The 21,130-nt window shown below is 46.2% G+C and overlaps 1 protein-coding gene across 5 annotated transcripts in view; it reads right to left on the reverse strand.

The window, feature by feature from the left end:
• Positions 1-21,130, reverse strand: part of SHLD1 (shieldin complex subunit 1) — a 121,309-nt gene that overhangs the window by 59,001 nt on the left and 41,178 nt on the right. Inside the window, exon 3 of one of the 5 annotated variants that reach the window (XR_009867084.1) lies at positions 15,670-15,808. The exons of the other annotated variants lie outside the window; for them this stretch is intronic. The gene's annotated coding sequence lies outside the window, so the exon portion shown is untranslated. The remainder of the gene's footprint in view (positions 1-15,669; positions 15,809-21,130) is intronic. 5 annotated transcript variants of the gene reach the window in all.

The raw sequence follows: 21,130 nt of genomic DNA on the forward strand, positions 1-21,130 counted from the left end.
TGAAAGATGGCATTCAACTTGCACTTCAGCCCCAGGAGCTGGCACATGGTAGGTGCTCACTGTGTATCTCAAGAATGCACTGAATTCGATTTCCATTTCTAAAAGCCTACTGATCAATCAGACTATCTGTTCATTGCCTACAGGTACAGCATGGTGCAAGGAGCTGAAACTAAACACGGCAGATGCCTGAGGCAATAAGACTGTCAAGCCTCATTGTGTATCCCCTGTTACCCAGTGGTTTTCCAGCTTAAACACAAAGGTGTGGGGGTTTCTTAGTAAGTTACATGATGTTCTCAGTAGTCTATGTAGTTCCTATGGTGCCTGAAATCAATAAGCATCCTTAACTACTTCTGCTGTCTGATGGAGGCACAGTAATTACAAAGTGAACGCTGCAGCTAATAAGCACAGTTTGGAACTGGAAATAATAATGAAGGATAAGAGCATAGATCATTTTTCTCCTAAAGTTTTCTACTTTCAAATTCTTCTACAATTAGCATGAATTGGTTTTAAAGTTGGAAGAAAATAAATGGCGCCCCTACAGAGACAGAATGAGGTAGAAAGGGGAAAACCATTAGGGAATTTGGCAAAATCGGAGTGTAGGGAAAGGCAGCTCCTGGCAGTAAACAGGATTCTGCGCACAAGCTTTGCACCCTGCAGATCTGGCCGAAAATCTCAGCACTGCTGCGGACTAGCTGTGTCGCCATGCAGGCAACTTTGCCTTTCTGAGGTTCAGCTTCCTACTTGCAAAGTAGAAATAAGTGTCTTCATTATGTAGAAAATGAAGATTAATTGAGATAACATATTCCAGACTCTCTCAGTTCAGTGGTCAGGGTAGGGGACATGGTGGCTAATACTTCTATTTTAGTATGGGTGACGCAGCTCCCTGAGTGACCATGCAGGCCGCAAATTGCTCTCCTGATACACGGCTCCAAAGCATTTCCCATCCCATTCTTCTGCTGCCTTCCTCTTTTGCTCCCTGGGTTTGTCTCTGCCAGTGCTAACTAGTAAGCCCCGCTGGTATGCTTAAGTATGCAAGGGGGTGGAAGCAGGATTTAGTTTAGTGAGGCAGGGTCAGGTCATGGGACCCTGACATCCTACCACCGTGGTATGTGATGTCAAGCCTCCTGACCACTGTTTATTACCTACCTTGGGGACAGGATCCCTGCTTTACTTACTACAGAAAAATATTAGAAATAAAATCCAAGTAAATGGCAAAGTAGCTGGAACCAGAATTGCTCTTCCAGACGCTGGATACCGGTAGTGTAAGACTCTGATCCCTGAGAGAAGGGAGACAAGTGAGATGTGTCTCTCACTGCCCCAACTTCCTGCCTGGAGGCACTTCTAGGACCACATGCAGGGAGGGGGCAGCCAAGCAGAGCACAGCCATCTCACTGACTCCCTCCCTCTCTCTCTTTCCCTCTTTCTTTCTTTCTCTCTCTCTGTGTGTGTGTGTGTATGTGTGTGGGGGAGAGAGAGAGAGAGACAGAGACAGAGACAGAGACAGAGAGAGTGTACAGTTTTAGGTGCCTGAGTTTGTGAGAAAGTCCAGGAGAAGAGGAGTCTACACACAGAAGAATCTCCAGAAATTGGCACAGAGATTCTTTTGAGTCTTTCATTCAACACTAAACTGTGCATGCTTCGTCTGAAACTCGATGGGACAGGTGTATAGCCTAGCAATTAAGATGTCAATTAAAAGGCCAGCACTGTGGCACAGTGGATTAACGCCAGAATTCCATGGGGATGGGGAAGTGCCAGCATCCCATATGAGTACCGGTTCTAGTCCCGGCTGCTCCTCTTCCGATCCAGCTCTCTGCTGTGGCCTGGGAAAGCAGTAGAAGATGGCCCAAGTGCTTGGGCCCCTGTACCCGTGTGGGAGACCCAGAAGAGGCTCCTGGATCCTGGGGCTTCGGATCAGCGCAGCTCTGGCCGTTGTGGCCAACTGGGGAGTGAACCATCAGATGGAAGACCTCTCTCTCTCTTCTCTCTTTGTATAACTCTTTCAAATAAATAAATGAATAAATCTTTTTTTAAAAAAAGATGCCAGTTAAGATGTCTGCATCCCACATCAGAGTGCCTGGGTCCATACTGCCTCCAGGCCCTGCCTCCAGCTTCTAGCTAATGCAGACCCTGGGAAGGCTCCCGCCCCCACACTGCAGGCCTGAAATGAGTTCCTGGCTCCCAGCTTTGGCCAGGCCCATCCCAGCCATTGCAGGCATCTAGGGAGTGAACCAGTAGATGAGAGCTCCCTCTCTCTCTCTCTCTCTCGCCCTCTCTCTCCCTCCCTCCCTCCCTCTCTGCCTTTTGCATAAGAAGAAAAGGAAAGGAGGGGAGGGAAGGGAAAAGTCAGACAAAGCCAGGGAAGCCATGAACTGAACTGAACCACTCCCAGAGCTCTCATGTATTCTGACAGCCAGAGTGAAGAGACCTGGTGAACACCTGGGATGTTCAGGGGAGACCCAGAAAGGCTAAACAAGCCATAGTGGAATAATCACCACTCTAAAATCTCCCTAATGGGCTTAAAAGCAAGCCTTGAAGGGATCGAGTTGATCAGCAAGTAACTGCTTATGAAAACAAACTTCACTACTCTGTAAAGACAGAAAAATCTAGATACTCAGCTGTGTTCCGCCATTAAATGCAGTACCCAGTAAAAACACCAGATAGGAGATGAAGCAGGAAAACATCACCTATAACCAGGAGAAAAACTGCTCAACAGAAATGACAGTGATGATGGGATTAATTAACGGACAAGGATTTGAAAGTGGCTGCTGTAGATAATCCTCAGGCTCTGAAAGGAAGGCAAGAGCGTAGGATACAAAGGACCAGGAACGCCATCACGGCTTTTAAGCTGGCCCTTTTACACTGCTAAGCATTTTCGCCACGGTGTTTTTTCTTGAGCAGAATGTGCGCTCACAGGAGGAGCATGAAACAGACTCAACATCAGGAGGACAAGTTCCAGCGCAGCCGTGCCACTGCCTTGCCATGGTCCTCTGACTCCCACCTGCATTTTCTGGAGCTCAGTTTTCTCATCTGTGAAATACACATGGCAACCTTGACAATGTCTCTATTTTTAGACTCACACTGCCTCTTGTTTGTGCATAGAAGCATCCAAGTCCACTTATTCAGCATTTCACTTGAGGTCAGCCTCTCTGATGGTTCAAGCAGATTGTATTTGGCAAACCCTGGGTTTGCATGGTGGAACTTCATTATTTCTGAAGAGGAATCTTCAAATGATGCTTGAATCTATCCACCCTGGGAATCCTTATTTAAAACTAGAAAATTGGGGCAGGCATGTGGCGCAACAGTCAGGTCACAGCTTGGGATGCCCATAATCTGATATCACAGGGCCTGGTTCCAGTCCCAGCTACTCCATCTCCAATCCAGCTTCCTGGAGGAGGCAGCAGTGATGGCTCAAGTACTCCAGTCACCTACATGGGAGACCCAGGCTGAGTGCCGGGCTCCTAACTTCAGCCTAGCCTAACCCTGGTTATTTCAAGCATTTGGGGAGTGAACAGCAGGTGGAGCTTTATCAAAAGTCCTTATTTGGGGGTGGGCATTGTGGTTCAGTGGTTGCTAAACTGCCTCTTATGACCAAGTGCCAGTTTGAGTCCTGGCTGCTCAGCTTCCAACTCAGCTCCCTGCTAATGCACTTGGGAGGCAGCAGATCATGTCCCAAGTACTTGGGCACATGGTAGCTCTTTTAGTATAATCAAACCAAACCAAATCACCAAGATCTTCCGGTTAGTAGAGAAAGCAGTTCAGTTCTCTATGACTACTCCTTCTTGGGGATGAGTGGATTCCAGAACTGCAGGAACCCCCAAGGACATGGGTGATGAAAAAGAATATCAAGGGGTTGGCATTGTGGTATAGTGGGTAAAGTTGCTGCCTGCAGTGCTGGCATCCCATATGGGTGCTGGTTCATGTCCCAGCTGTGCCACTTCCAATCCAGCTCCCTGCTAATGGCCTGGGAAAACAGCAGAAGATGGCCCAAGTGCTTGGTCCTCTGGCACCCACATGAGAGACCCAGATGAAGCTCCCGGCTCCTGGCTTCAGCTGGGTCCGGTGTTGGATGCTGAGGCCATCTGTGGAGAGAACCAGCAAATGAAAGATCTGTGTGTGTGTGTGTGTGTGTCTCCCTCTCTGTAATTCTTTTGAAATTAAAAAAAAAAAAACTTAAACAAAAAAGACAACTACAACAACATTAGAGTGAATTCTTGAAGCCAGCGTTGTGGAGCAGGAGGTTAAGATGCAGCCTGCATTGCTGGCAACACAAATGCTACTGATGGATTCCCAGGCTCCTTGCTTCAGCCAGGCCCAGCCTTGGCCATTGCAGCCATTTAGGGAGTGAACCAGTGGATGGAAGAGTGATCTCTCTCTCTCTCCCTCTTACTACAATAAATAGATAAAATCTTAAAAAAAAAAAAAAGTGAATTCTTGATGTCTCCTTCTAATCCTCTAGTGGTGTGTGTCACTAGAGAAAGTAACTTAGAAAATACAGAACTTATTTAAGATGCTGCTGGCGGGGCCGGCACCATGGCTCACTAGGTTAATCCTCCGCCTGCGGTGATGGAATCCCATATGAGCACCGGGTTCTAGTTCTGGTTGCTCCTCTTCCAGTCCAGCTCTCTGCTATAGCCCGGGAAGGCAGTGGAGGATGGCCCAAGTGCTTGGGTGCCTGCACCCGCATGGGAGACCAGGAGGAAGCACCTGGCTCCTGGCTTCGGATCAGTGTAGCTCCAGCCGTAGCGGCCATTTGGGGGGTGAACCAATGAAAGGAAGACCTTTCTCTCTGTCGTTCCCTCTCACTGTCAGTAACTCTACCTGTCAAAAAAATAAATAAATAAATAAATAATCTAAAAAATAAAAAAATAAAATGCTACTGGCAATTTCAGCCTCAAAAGTAAAATGTTCAGCTAACAGTAGACTGCTCAATTTTTTCAGCTCTGGAGCCATGTGAAGGAATTCATTATATTCTCTAGGGCTGTGCTCAGAAGCATCTGAAATTCCGAAACATTTAGCAGAATAGCAGGTATTCCTAAATAACCTACCATTAGCCTTCTGCTTCAAGATTCTTGGGTTCTACACCACAATTTCTCAGATGAGACTGACTTTCTCCAGTGTTACTGAATATTTAATACTTTAAAGATGCTTCCTGGATGGACGCCCAGGCAGCCAGGAAGGAGAAACAGTGACAACGGGCATTTGAGAAAAGCCGGCTCATTTGTTGATAGAGAGTCCAAGACAACCACTTTACTCAGCTCTTTCTGTTTGTTTCTTTTTTGCTTTGTAATCTGAGGAAACAGCACTGTAAATGCATGGCCATTTCTCTAACTGCTCTCGTCCAGCATTTGATCTTCTCCACAGAAAAGTGTAAAAGCCGCGCTTTATCACAGAATCAAACTAACTTGACAAGCACAAGAAAAGTGTGCTAATTAACTCCCTTAACACCAAATTTCTCCCAGGTTCCACACACAAGTCGCCTTATCACAGAGGTCACTCCTGGCACTGCGCATACATCCGACTCCCCGTCTTCAGCACTGCTCTCAGTCCACGGCCATACCTCCCTGAACGCGCCCGATCTCAGCTAAGGCTGCTCTCCTTTTCTTCACAGCACCAGCTGGCACATATTTCTTTATTTGACTGTTTATCTCCCCTTTCTATACTCCTCCAGCCATGACCCCAAGAACTAGAATTTTAAAAGCTCCTTGAGGGGCCGGAACTGTGGCTTAGTCTGCTAAGCCTCCACCTGCGGTGCTGGTACCCCATTTGGGCACCTGTTTGTGTCCCGTATGCTCCTCTTCTAATCCAGCTCCCTGCCTATGGCCTGGGAAAGCAATGGAAGATGGTCCAAGTGCTTGGGCCCCTGCACCTGTGTGGGAGACTTGAAATAAGCTCCTGGCTCCTGGCTTTGGATCAGCCTGGCTCCAGCCATTGTGGCCATTTGGGGAGTGAACCAGCAGATGGGAGACCTTTCTTGCTGTCTTTCCCTCTCTTTGTCTGTGGCTCTAGCTCTCAAATAAACAAATAAATCTTTAAAAAAAAAAAAAAAGCTACTGGAAGGCAGGGCCTTTGTCTAATTTTTTTTTTTTTTTTTTTTGACAGGCAGAGTGGACAGTGAGAGAGAAAGACAGAGAGAAAGGTCTTCCTTTGCCATTGGTTCACCCTCCAATGGCCGCTGTGGCTGGCGCACTGTGGCCAGCGCACTGCAGCCAGCGCATCGCACTGATCTGAAGCCAGGAGCCAGGTACTTCTCCTGGTCTCCCATGCGGGTACAGGGCCCAAGCACTTGGGCCATCCTCCGCTGCCCTCCCGGGCCACAGCAGAGAGCTGGCCTGGAAGAGGGGCAACCAGGATAGAATCCGGCGCCCCAACCGGGACTAGAACCTAGTGTGACGGCGCCGCAAGGCAGAGGATTAGCCTGTTGAGCCACGGCGCCGGCCCCTTTGTCTAATTTGTTTCTTTTGTACCCCCAATACCTGAAACAGGACTTGGAACATAATAGAAGTGCAATAAAATATTTGTCAAATGACTTAAGGGACAAGATTCACTATATTTTGGGGCTGGAGCTGTGGTATAGCAGGTAAGGCTGCCACCTGCAGTGCCAGCATCCCATATGGGTGCTGGTTCGAGTCCCAGCTGCTACACTTCCCATCCAGCTCTCTGCTATGGCCTGGGAAAGCAAGCAATGGAAGATGGCCCAAGTCCTTGGGCCCCTGCACCCACATGGGAGACCCAGAAGAAGCTCCTGGCTCCTGGTTTTGGATCGGCACAGCTCCAGCCATTGTGGCCAACTGAAGAGAAAACCAGTGGATGGAAGACTTTTTTCTCTCTTTCTCTGCCTCTCCTTTTCTCTGGGTGTTACTCTGACTTTCAAATAAATAAATAAAAATCTTTTTAAAAAAGATTTGCTATATTTTAAAGAACCTAGTCATCAGGTGTTAAGGTGGATTCGTCCTGAGAGGAGGAGCATGGTGGGGGCAAGAGGCGCAGAGTCACCACACAGACCCCGGGAGTGGGGTGAAAGCAGCCCAGAGGCAAGCAGCCTGCAGACTCGTTTATTTCAGTCAGTACAGCAGCTTATATAGTCAAGGCAGCCAACCTGGTCAAGGGGCAGTCTATGCCCTAACCAATCACAGCCTGTTGCCAGGCAGTTTCCACTGTCATGTGGTTTCCGAAGCCATCCAATCATAGTCTGATACCAGGCAGGCTCCGTTGTCAGCGGCCATCTTCACATGGCCTTTTCATTCCACCACAATCAGGGGTTCAGAAAAGCAATGATATAACATGGACAGAAAAGAACTCAGCAGGCTGGTGGGGTACAGCAGTCAGTGAAAGGAATCCACATGGCAATGCTACTTCTCATTCACCTAATACTGAGAAGATGAGGCTGAGAGGTGAAATTTACCAAGTTCCCATGCCTTTCTGCCATATGTCTGTGCTCTGGTATCTCTGTGCCTCTATGGCAACTGGTGTCATGGTAACCTAGAGGCATACCTGCTTGGCTAGCTGCCCCCAACTCTGTTATATAACTGTCTGGCAATGAGCCACTGTTGTCTGTAAGTCCATACAAGCAATCAGGGAGCATGGTTAGGGGCAGATGTTGGCAGACCAATGTAGATGTACAGATGTGTGACTATTTGCTAGTGGGTGTAGACATGAGGAAGCAGGTGTGTGGATGTATGTGTTTGTGCATGTCTGTGTGTATGGGTGTGTGCATGTGTGTCCGACCACTACTACAGATACAGAGGTGGGTAACTCCCGTGGCCCAACTGTCTTCGTGGGCTAGTGGCTGTTTGTTGTGCATTTCTCACTGCTACTCTGAGTAAGGGCAGTATAAACCTACAACAACTCTGACTCACTCTCTGACCTGTGGGAATCCGAATCTGCTTGTCTGGGAACTGTGTCCCAGGCAATCACCTAATGATTCACTTTATAAGGCAGAGACCATTTTACTGGTCTCTTGAGTACTTGTATAATCTACTAAAAATATGATCTACAACCTTTACAGAAGTCCACAGAAACGAATGTCACTGTTATCAGCATCACAATCTCCAAGTATGTCATTATTAACGGTATTTCTCACTATCTTCTTCTTGCCTACCAAGCACCCAGCACAGTAAGCAAGTAAGCACTGCTTTATACGCTAAATACATCACAGTTTCCCAAGCTCTGGCAAACAGACTCACACCAGCCTGTGATGGAATCCTTACAAGTCCATGACCAAGTGAAAAAAATGGGAACTACTGAAAGTTGGTTTTTCTGTTAAGATTACTTCCATCTGTCATTTTATATATATATATATATATATATATATATATATATATATATACAATCATTTATAATGAAAGGACATTTCAATATATATATATATATATGTCCTTTCATTATAAATGATTGTAAGGGTCAGCATTGTGGCATAGTGGGTTAAGACTCCACCGGTGATACCACCATCCCACTTCCAATCCAGTTCCCTAATACACCTGGGAAAGAAAGTGGAAGATGGCCCAAGTACTTGGGCCTCTGCACCCATGTAGGAGATCCAGAGGAAGCTCCTGGAACCTGGATTTGGTTTGGCCCAGCCCCAGCCCTGCCCTGATATTGTGGCCATTTGGGGAGTGAACTAGTGGATGGGAAGATCTCTTTCTCTCTGTTTCTCCTCCTCTCTCTGTAACTCGGCCTTTCAAATAAATTTTTAAAAAAAATTTTTTTTAAAAAGGATAGAGGGGCCAGCGCTGTGGTGCAGCAGGTTAACACTCTGGCCTGAAGCACTGGCATCCAATATGGGCACTGGTTCTAGTCCCAGCTGCTTCTCTTCCGATTCAGCTCTCTGCTATGGCCTGGGGAAGCAGTGGAAGATGACCCAACTCCTTGGGCCCCTGCAACCACATGGGAGACCCAGAAGAAGCTCCTGGCTCCTGGCTTTGGATTGGCACAGCTCCGGCCGTTGCAGCCAATTGGAGAGTGAACCATCGGATGGAAGACCTCTCTCTCTCTCTCTACCTCTCCTCTCTCTGTGTAACTCTTTCAAATAAATAATAAACCTTAAAAAAAAAAAGGATAGAAATGATTGCTGATTTATGAAGATAGTGGTGTATGCTGATTTTACAATCTTGGCAAAATAAAAAGTTGGGTCAATCTATATAGGTCCTCAAAAAAAAAAAAAAAAAAAAAGAAGAGAAAGAAAGAAGAAAAATCTAGGACTCACAGATGCATATTATCTCACTTTATTCTCACAGCAACCTTATAAATTAAGTGTAATTCCCAATTTACAGATGAGAACATTAAGGCCTAGAAGTAAAGTAGCTCACCTTGGGTCACACAGCTGGCAAGTAAAGAATCCACAACTCAATGCAGGCGTCCAACTTTGAAGCATGTATTCTGTCTATCGTTCTGTTGCCAGACACCAGCTAGAACTAACACCCACCATGTCAGAGATGCACTGTGTATAGAAAGGACTTAAAACTCCTGAGATTTGGGTCCATTTTGTGGTATTTCACCTTTTGGGAAGCCTGTGTTTCTAATTTGGTGAATAAAGGCCTCGACTCTCAGGTGCCACTGGCTGGGCCATCACTGCCTTGTGACCGGGGGAACACAGGAGGGAGAGCCCTCTCCACGAATCAAGGGGATTCAGGAAATATCTGTCCTGGAAATGTCACTTACAGAGACATATGACCTGGTACATCTCTTTGAGCTGCAGTTCCTTCATCTATAATTTGGGGAGAATAAGCCCTTTTCTTCAGGCTTACTGCAGGGATCAAACACTTGGCTGAGATCAGCACTCAGTAATCTCTATTTACAAAGTGGATACACTATTGAACTAATACTGTATCTAACTGCTGCAGGAAAGCCAGGTGGCAAGTGTGATAAGTTATTATTAAGCCAGGGAGAGCGTCTCAGAGTTGGATGTCTAGATTCCAAGTGCAGGATGATCTTAAGAGCCAGGACAACTGAAGAGCTAGCAAAGGATTATAGCATAGCAACATCCGGAGGCTGGAGAAACAAAAGAATCAATGGAGCAGAACATCTCTATGTGCCTACTGCTTAATCTTATCCCACTTCAAAGATACATTTGTGACTGCAGAGTGATGGAGTATTTTAAGACTTAGACTCTGTAGGCAACTCAGGAAAATGCCCTCATTTCACAATAATTAAGTGGCTTACCAAAGGTCTCATAGCTAATTAGATAACAATGAGATTAGAATGCCCATCTCCTAGTTGCTACCAAGACTAAAGCTAATCTCTCGCCACCACAGTATCAGTCCCCTTAGTTATTCCAAGTCTATGGTGGTTTACTATCAAACAATACGATTTTTGCCAAAAGTTCAATTCATGATAAAGTAGACATGCTAGAAAACCTCCATAGGTGACATCACTGTGGACAGCGGTGTTTCATAACCTCAGCTCTGTGAGGCTGGGCAGCTCTCTGCAGGACAAGGAAGCTGTCCTGTGCACTGTGGGATGCTTACAGGCATCCTTGGCCTCTATTCAATAGATGCCAGGAACACACCAAGGCTAAAACTCCCAAAAATGTCTCCAAATTCTGCCAAATGTCCCCTAGGAGGCAAAAATCCCCCTTAGCTGAGAACCACTGGCATGAACACTTGAGTTATATATACAACTGAGCGAGGACAGACACAGTTATAAGACACAGGGTAACAACAGTTAGCAGAAAATGTTTCCAGCTACACTGGAGCTGCCGGGGGCTGACTGCACTGGACGTCTTGGTGGCAGAATGGCAGCCTCCTGGGAAGCAAGCTGGACAGTGGCACTGGGGGCCCATCCATAGGAGACAGCCAGCTTGGCTACCTGGATGCTGCCAGCCAAACACCTGACCACAGGGATGTGACATAGAGGCAAACAGGAATTTGACTGTGAGCTTAGAGCAAGTAAATTTAATTGCAAGGATCAACTTAGAGACAGCCATGTCTACCTTTATTCTCAAGATTCACTCTAAACAGCAGTTAGTATTCATTTCATGGAATTAAAATGTGTTTCCTATTTCGGCCTAACATGTACATTCAGATCCTTTCTTCTATTTAGTCTTAATGTTTAGTTCTTTAGGGATCTTTAAAAGCTGTCATTTTAAAATCACTATGGATATAGTTTTAGAAAGCAAAGTCCACCCTCAACAAGTCTCACCTCCTCTTATGAGAAATTACTCTTTTTCTATTCCATCTCTGGAAGTACATTCTAATGATGGATGTGTCACAGCTCTGTATCTGCTACCATGGCAATGCAGAAAAAATGCTGCCCTCTTACATTCCTTCATGGTCTGTTAATCTGGTGTTCTACAAACAAATATTTCACCATGAATTAACTCCTAACAAACAATATTAACCTGTCTTCCAAAACACTTCTACTAACTATAAATATGTTTCCTGTACATTATAGGGAGACATTTTGTTACTTGGTCATCAGGTTTTATGATAAATATTTTCAGCTACAATCTATGAAATCCCTGATACAGTCACGCATCACATAATGACGTCTGGTCAATGAGGACGACAGAATGCATACACCACAGTGGTACCATAGGATTACCCTGGAGCTGAAAAACGCTATTGCCTAGTGATGTCTAGCCACCATAAGGTTGTAACATAATGCATTATTCATGTGTTTGTGGTGATACTGGTGTAAACAAAACTGCTCTGCCAGTTATATGTATATTATGTATAGGCTACATAATTTTATATAGTACATGATATCTGATAATGATAATGTATGACTATACTATTGGTCTACGTATTTACTATACTTTTAAACTTCATGTTAGTGTATTTCTTCTACTTATAAGAATTTGACTATAGTGGTTGGTGTTGTGGCACAGGGGTTAAGCTGCTGCCTGCGACACCAACATCCCATATGGGTGCTTGGTTCAAATCCAGGTTTCTCCACTTCTGATCTAGCTGTCTGCTAATGTGCCTGGGAAAACAGCAGAGGATGCCCAAGTACTTGGGCCCTTGCAACCACATGGGAGACCCAGAAGAAGCTCCTGGCTTCAGCCTAGACCACCCTTGGCTATTGCAGCCATTTGGGGAGTGAACCAGTAAATAGAAGATCCCTCTGTGTGTGTGTATGTGTGTGCGTGTGTGTGTATTTATCCACATCTCTCTCTGTAACTCTTTCAAATAAGTAAATACGCAAATAATTTTTTAAAAAATAAAGTATATTCATTCTATTTATAAAAATGACTATAGAATTCAGTGTTGTAGTACAGCAGATTAAGCCGCCACCTTCAAAGAAAGCATCCCATATGAATGCCAGTTCAAGTCCCAGCTGCTCCACTTCTGGCACAGCTCCCTGCTAATGTACCTGGAAAGCACTAGAAGATGGTCCAAGTACTTGGGGGCCTCTGTCACCCACATGGGAGATCTGGATAGATTTCCTGGCTCCTGGCTTTGGCCTGGCCCAGCCCTGGCTGTTGTTGCCATTTGGAAAGTGAACCATTTGGGGAATAGATGTGCAATCTGTTTCTGTGTCTCTCCTTCTCTGTAGCTCTGCCTTTCAAATAAATAAATCTTAAAAAAAAAAAAAATTACTGGCCAGAGCTGTGGCTCACTTGGCTAATCCTCTGCCTGCAGTACTGGCACCCTGGGTTCTAGCCCCCGTTGGGGCACCGGGTACTAGTCCTGGTTGCTCCTCTCCCAGTCCAGCTCTCTACTATGGCCTGGCAAGGCAGTGGAGGATGGCCCAAGTGCTTGGGTCCCTGCACCCGCTTGGGAGACCAGGAGGAAGCACCTGGCCCCTGGCTTCAGATTGTCAGGGCACTGGCTGTAGCGGCCACTAGGGGAGTGAACCAACGGAAGGAAGACCTTTCTCTCTCTCTCTCTCACTGTCTATAACTCTCTCTCTGTCTCTCTCTCACTGTCTAACTCTGCCTGGCCTCCCCCCCAAAAAAAAAATGTACTGTAATACAGTATGCCATGTTATGTCACCAGAAGACTCATCCATCTCAAATTGACCGCATTTCTTGATTGCATCATTTTCTCTTATGCTTGATTGATTCTTGTGCTGTCTCATTCATCGTGGCCCTAGGAGCAATATGCTGTGTGTGTGTGTGTATGTATTATATAGCTTAGACGTGTAGGAGGCTATATTACCTAGGTTTGTGCAAGCACACTCTATGATAACTGCACAATGATGAAATCACATAATGATGAATTTCTCAGAATGTATCCCTGTCATTAAGCAATTCATGACTGTATTTAAAATACAGCAATGTAATCCTCACATCTGGCTCCACTAATGAGAGCATTTACGCACCAAATTCATCGTGTAAGATACATGTAAGGAGATCTGCAAGACTATTTATGAGAGTATTATGTTTAGGGACAACCTAAACATCCATGAAAAGGCATTATGTTAAACAAACTATGGTCAAACCAAACAATGAAATACCACTAACTACTACATGTACTAAAATGGCAAGACACCTTGATACAGTATTAAGTGAAAAAACAAGATACAAAATGGTCCTACAGTAAAATTCTGTCTATGCTTTTAAGAAGATATATATATATCTTCTTAAGATATATAAGAAGAAGATATTAAGAAGATTATATATATACATATAAATGCTGTTTGTTGAGTATAAAATACACATATGCCTACGTATGCATGTGCACATGCATCAGCAGGAATGGATATGCTTACAATTGCATGGCCAATGTCTGCAAGGATACACAGAAGTTATTTACAATGATTACCTCTAGGGAAAAGCATTAAGGAGGTCGGCGCCGTGGCTCAACAGGATAATCCTCCACCTTGTGGCACAGGCACACCGGGTTCTAGTCCTGGTCAGGGCGCCAGATTCTGTCCCAGTTGCCCCTCTACCAGGCCAGCTCTCTGCTATGGCCCGGGAGTGCAGTGGAGGATGGCCCAAGTGCTTGGGCCCTGCACCCCATGGGAGACCAGGAGAAGCACCTGGCTCCAGCCTTCGGATCAGCGCGGTGTGCCGGCCGCAGCACACCGGCCGTGGCGGCCATTAGAGGGTGAACCAACGGCAAAAGAAGACCTTTCTCTCTGTCTCTCTCTCTCTCACTGTCCACTCTGCCTGTCAAAAAAAAAAAAAAAAAAGCATTAAGGAGACAGAGAACTTTTCACATTTCATTTCACACTCTACTACACTATATATTTTTTATAGTTTGAAAGAAAAAAATGACTAATGATTTATTATTAAAAATAGGCGAGCTTTATCACAAGTGTCCTAACTGGCATAGTGGCAACCTCCCTCAAAAGACTAGCAGCAGCAAGTTTATAATAAAGAAAAATTTTAGATCTATTCTCCATGGCTCACTGCCAAAGTCACTACTGGTTTCTAGGGAGCAGGGAACCTGAGGCCTGACAAAGAAAGGAAGTCTCAGGAGTACCTCCTTTCCAACCAAGTTAAAGTCATTCTAAGGTTCTTGACTTGCAAATCAGAAACATTCCACTCTGTAACTTGTGAAACTGCTTTGAACAGGGGCCAGTGGTGTGGCCAGTGGGTTAAGCTGCCATCTGTAGCACCAGCATCCCACATGGGCTCCGGTTTATGTCCTGGATGCTCCATTTCCTATCCAGCTTTGTGCTAATGTGATGAGAAAGCAGCACAAGATGACCTCAATGCTTAGGCCCCTGTCACCCAGATAGAGTTCCTGGCTCCTGGATTTGGCCTGATCCAGCCCAGCCATTGAGACCATCTAGGGAGTGAACCAGGGATGAAAGATCTCTCTCTCTCCCTCACTTTCACTCTCTCTGTAACTCTGCCTTTCAAATAAATAACGAAATCTTTTAAAACACAAGCTGCTTTGAAGAACTGAGATGGCTATTTAGATCAGAAATATTTTCAGAAGAAGTTAGGAGTATATATGAGAGTATTTCAAAACGTTTATGAAAATGGGAATTAAAAGATAAATGTATTGTGGTTCAAAAAAACTTTTAAATTTATGCATAGTTTTTTTCATAATATACATTTCCATACTTTGTTGTTGTTGTTGTTATTTGACAGGTAGAGTTATAGACAGTGAGAGAGAGACAGAGAGAAAGGTCTTCCTTCTGTTGGTTCACTACCCTAATGGCTGCCACGGCCGGCGCTGTACCGATCCGAAGCCAGGAGCCAGGTGCTTCCTCCTGGTCTTCCATGCGGGTGCAGGGCCCAAGCACTTGGGCCATCCTCCACTGCCTTGCTGGGCCACAGCAGAGAACTGGACTGGAAGAGGAGCAACCAGGACTAGTACTCGGTGCCCCAACCAGGACTAGTACCCGGGGTGCCAGCACCGCAGGCAGAGGATTAGCCAAGTGAGCCATGGCGCCAGCCTTGAAGAGCTTTCATATGCACAGATTTCAAATTTTTTGCCCCAAAATCAATTTATCGTTTAATTCCACTTCCCATGAGTTTCTTGAAGCACCCTTGTATTACATTTCCAGATTTCATATTTTTAAGACAAAGTGCCACGTTTGAATCAGAATTCCAGCATAACCAAACATGGCCAAGAACTGCCCTCGGCCCAGCACAGGAGAAACACATGGTGCAAAGCCTGATGGTGAATATGTGTAGTCCTACAGAGCTGCAGCCAAAGGCAGTGCCATGGGTCCAGCCATGGCACACAGCTACTAACCAACCCGGTTCTAAGCATAAAATGAGAACTGAAGGCAGAAAATTATCAGGCATAGGTTATACAACCAGTCACTCACTCTTAGGTGCTGAAGTCAATCTTCCAGTGGCAAGACACACTTCTGGGCACCATGGTGGAGGGGTGGTGACAGGGGGCTGGCAGCTATCACTGCCATACTCTGCATCTTCCCCACCCCCAGGTTATGCAGTTCACATTCCCTAGGTGCACAGAAACAACATAGGATACAAATGGGAAATGTTGGCATCTTCACTGATTCATATCTCACGAGCAGAAAAAAGTCAACCATCCACCATTCTGCAATGACAACAAATGCTGAATCTGTCCCTGAATCTGTGACAGTACCCTCAACAGCTCCTGGGACAACAATGTAGGCCTCTGCTCCACCTCTACCAAAATTTCTATTGCGTAGTTTCTTTTAGGCTAAACTTAATTCCCTCATAACCTGGGAGCTGCATGCCTAGGGATGGACATTTGGCATAGCAGTCAAGCTCCAGGCAGGATGCCCACACCCCATATTGCAATGCCAGCATTTGGATCCCAGCTTTGGCTTCCAATGCCAGCTTTCTTCTTATTCTTCTTTTTTGTTTAAAAAAAAAAAAGATTTATTTATTTATTTATTTACTTGAAAGTCAGGTTGAGGGAGAGAGAGAAAAAGATCTTCCATCTGCTGACTCACTCCCCAGAAGAAGGCCACATCAGTCAGGGCTGGGCCAGGCCAAAGCCAAGAGCCTCTTCTAGGTCTTCCATGTGGGTAGCAGGAGCCCAAGCACTTGGACATCCTCCACTGCTTTTCCCAGGCCATTAGATCAGAAGAGGAACATCCAGGACAGGAACCAGCAACCACATGGAATGCCAGCACTGCAGGCTTACCTATGCCACAATACCGGACCCTCCACTTTCTTCTAATGTGCACCCTATGGCGGGGGGGAGTGGGCAGCAGTGATGGTTCAAGTATTTGAGTCCCTGTCACTCAAGTGAGAGACCTGGACTGAGTTCCTGGCTCCTGGCTTTGGACTGACCCAGCCCCACCCAGCCTTTACAGGCAATGAGGAGTAAACCAGCCGATGGGACATTTCCCTCTCTCAATCTCTCTCTAAAATAAGTAAATATATATTTTTTAGTAAACTGCATATCTGGTAAGCGCAGAAAGAGACACAAGGCATTTATTGCAGATAAACTGTGTTCTCACGATAGCACCGATGCTGCTTGACTTATAACGGGGCTACATGCAATATACTCATCAAATGTGGAAAATACTGTAGATCATTCATCCTCTAACCTCTTTCCTGGTTCCATTAGTCCCCATGCATGTAAAAAAAAAAAAGAAAATACTGTAGATCAAAAGGGTACTTAATACACCTGACCTCCTCAATGTCGTGGCTCAGCACCATGTACACAGCAGAGTGTGGGTTATTTACCCTCGACCCCGCAGTGGAGCTGTGACTGTCGCTGCCGCCCAGCACCAGAGGACAGGACTGTCCCGCACATCACTAGCCCAAGACAAAGTCAAAAGTGAATACTTCGAGTATAGTTTCTTGAATGCCTATCACTGTCACAGCATCGTAAAGTCAAAACACCGCAAATCACAAAGCATCGTTATGCTAGGGCTGCTCTGTGGGAAAAGGGTCAGTGCTTCCCAAGCACCACCAAGCACGGGACAACTGACACATAAGCATATGTTCTAATTTTCAACAGGGAGGAGGGAGGCACAATCTGTAAACCTACATGATATGGGCCACTGGGCGTGACTCTTACATGAGAGCTTAAATGTGTAGGGATGGAGACCGTCATTGCTGTCACTCTGTTTCCAACTCCATCAGAGAGATGTTATTATCCCCATAAAACAGATGAAAAAACTGAGACTCAAAGAAGTTCTTCAACTTACCTAAGGATACCAAGTAAAAAGTGAGAAAGCCCTTCTGAGATGGACAGAAACAGGACTTACAAATCAAGCCCCTCCCAACCTGACTACTACAGCTCCAAACCAACGAGGAGCAAGGACAGATTCCCTACTGCCTACTACCCTGTTACAGAGTTTCCCAACCTACAGATCTGCCCAGAATAGCCCAATGTAATGGATTTGTGACCTCATTGACATGTGAGCCACACTGTGTGTGCAAAATAAAACAGCGCCCGTGCAAAACATCGAACTAAGTGCAAAACAAAGCAAATCAAGGGCAAAGGGGAACCACCAGGCCTCCCCAACCACATAAAAACACCTGTTCAGCTCCGCCGCCAGCCAGTCTGCAGAACCTCTTCCCACCATGCTGCCTCCCTTGCACTTGAGCGTAAGTCCCTAAAAATCCTTGTCTGGGCTGCACATTGGCCTCTTGTTAATTTCTATTTGCAAATGAGCCAAAGAACATGGGTCAATGCCACTTCAAAGGCCATGCTTTGGCCCCATTCAACAGAGACATGGAGGTCACCAGGCTTAGCCATCCATCCTGCCAGGTTAAGCTCTCCTCCCGATTACAAACTTAGCAGACACTCTAGAACTCACACTTTTTTTTTTTTTTTTTTTTTGACAGGCAGAGTGGACAGTGAGAGAGAGAGACAGAGAGAAAGGTCTTCCTTTTGCCATTGGTTCACCCTCCAATGGCCGCTGCGGCCGGCGCACTGCGGCCGGTGCACCGCGCTGATCTGAAGCCAGGAGCCAGGTGCTTCTCCTGGTCTCCCATGCAGGTGCAGGGCCCAAGCACTTGGGCCATCCTCCACTGCCCTCCCAGGCCATAGCAGAGAGCTGGCCTGGAAGAGGGGCAACCGGGACAGAACCCGGTGCCCCGACCGGGACTAGAACCAGGTGTGCCGGCGCCGCAGGCGGAGGATTAGCCTATTGAGCCACAGCGCCGGCCTAGAACTCACACTTCTGTTACCTGTCCACAATAATTTATTTTATCCTTTTAAAGAAACTGACAAATGTAGAAAGCCCTAATTTCTTAATTTGGACAAATCAAAAGGAGGACTGAGGCCCTGTTAAGTTAAAGGAAGAAACACAATTGTGTTACTGCAGTTTCATGACCGTTAGACCAACACCGGGACAGGAAGGCAGAGCTTTCAGGGGCCAAGGCCTTCCTCTGGGGGAACACAGGTGCTTGCGGTCAGTGTGGGGTCATCTCTGCTTTGCCCTCATGTGATCGCTATGGACTGTTGCCACGGCTCCTGCTGCTGGACTCCAAGATTCCCGGGCTGGGCAAAGGCTTAATGTGGCCACTGGCATACCGCGCTCTCTGTTCAGTAAACACACTGCGCTGGAGTCTTTGCAAATGTAGAATCTCTCTGGTGGTTTTTCTTTCCTTCCTGCCTTCAAACGATTCAAGTTTGCAAACTCAACAGGAAACAGCTTGTGCAAAGTTGAACAAGGTCCTGCTTCTTAATCCAAATTCCTGTTTGAATGCATAGGCACAAGTTTGCAGGCCAGACTCAAAAACGAAAGGGACAGTGGCACACATGCTGAGGTGACAAAAATGGCTGACAGCCAACTTTGCCAAGCTGTGCAATTTCTTCACTGGAATTCCTTGGATATGTTTTATGTTATGCTGTAACTGACATGTTCCTGAATAGTCACAGGTCAGCTCTAAGACAATGAAAGATACAGGATGTAACAGACCCTGGATAAACAAAACTGGCCTGAGGGGATTATAAGTCACATAAAAAAACACGCAGGAAACTGAATGTAAGCCAGAGAATTGTATCCTGCATTATATACTAATGCTTTACATTCATTCTATTGATTTAGCTGTAGGAGTAAGAAACCTCTTCCTAACTGAAGAGGCAGGAGATAGACCACTAACCCCAAATAGCAAGCCTACCACCACCTGCTCTTTTATTTTTTTTATAAGTCCATGTGTTCTTTTTTCTAAGATTTATTTACTTACTTATTTGAAAAGCAAAATTATGGGGCTGGCGCTGTGGTGTAGTGGGTAAAGCCTCCGCGGCCGGTTCGAGTCCCGGCTGCTCCACTTCTGATCCAGCTCTTTGCTATGGCCTGGGAAAGCAGTGGAAAATGGCCCAAGTCCTTGGGCCCCTGCACCCACGTGGGAGACCCAGAAGAAGCCCCTGGCTCCTGGCTTTGGATCGGCACAACTCCAGGTGTTTTGGCCAACTGGAGAGAGAACCAGAGGATGGAAGACCTCTCTCTCTCTTTGCCTCTCCTTCTCTCTCTGTGTAACTCTTTCAAATAAATAAATAAATCTTTAAAAAAAAAAGGGGGGGGCAGAATTACACAGAGAGAGAGAGAGAGAGCGAGCTCTTCCATCTGTTGGTTCACTCCCTAAAACAGCTACAATGGCAGGGGTGGGAGTGCAGGGTGGGAAGCAGGTTAAAGCCAGGAGCCAGGAACAACATCAGGGACTCCCACGTGGGTGGGGAGACCCAAGTACTCAGGCCATCTTCCTGTGTTTTCTCAGGCACATTAGCAGGGAGCTGGCACTCATACAGCATGTCAGTGCAGGCAGTGGCTTAACCTGCTATGCCACGACATGGTCCAGTGGCCAAGTATTTTAAAAGTATATATATATATATATATATATATATATATATATATATATTTGTTTGTTTTTGTTTTTGCCAGGCAGAGTTAGACAATGAGTGAGAGAGACAGAGTTGTAGACAGTGGCAGACAGAGAGGTCTTCCTTCCGTTGGTTCACCCCCCAAATGGCCACTACGACCGGCGCACTGTGCCGATCCGAAGCCAGGAGCCAGGTGCTTCTCCTGGTCTCCCATGCGGGTGCAGGGCCCAAGCACTTGGGCCATCCTCCACTGCACTCCCGGGCCACAGCAGAGAGCTGGCCTGGAAGAGGAGCAACCGGGACAGAATCCGGCACTCCAACTGGGACTAGAACCCGGGGTGCTGGCACCGCATTATATTCTTAGGGCCAGCATTGTGGCCAACAAGTTAATACTCTGCTTGTGATGTCAGATCCCACATGGAGCACTGCTCTGCTTCTGATCCAACTCTCTGCTAATGTGCCTGGGAAAGCAGTGGAAGATGGCCCAAGTGCTTGGGCCCCTGCCATCCACATAGGAGACCCTGACAGTTTCTGGTTCCTGTCTTTGGCCTGGCCCAGCCTTAGCCCCCAACAGTTGTGGCCATTTGGGGAGTGAACCAGCAAATGGAAGATTTCTCTCTCTCTTTCCCTCTCCCTCTCCTTCTCTGTGTCACTCTTCCAAATAAAGAAATCTTACACACACACATACACACACACAACATAGTCTCTGTTCAGCTGCATAACTACTTCAGAACTTCTGATTTCAAAGGATCAAAGCAGGTTTATCTCCTTCATGTCTGTTACAGAAACAGAGCCAACAGAACAGAGATATAGAAAAAGATTGATTATGAAGATCATCTCTCACAATTACAGAGGCTAAGTCCCAATGATGTGCTGTCTGCAAGCTACAGCCCAGGAAAGGTGGTGATGTAGGTCCTGTCCAAACTGGAAGAGTCCCAGGCCAAGTCCAAAGAACCAAGAGCACCAGTATCCCAGCGCAGGAAAAGACGTGTGGACAAGCTCACCCTTCC

This window comes from Lepus europaeus, chromosome 10 (assembly GCF_033115175.1).
Source record: "Lepus europaeus isolate LE1 chromosome 10, mLepTim1.pri, whole genome shotgun sequence".
NCBI classification, from domain to species: Eukaryota; Metazoa; Chordata; class Mammalia; order Lagomorpha; family Leporidae; genus Lepus; species Lepus europaeus.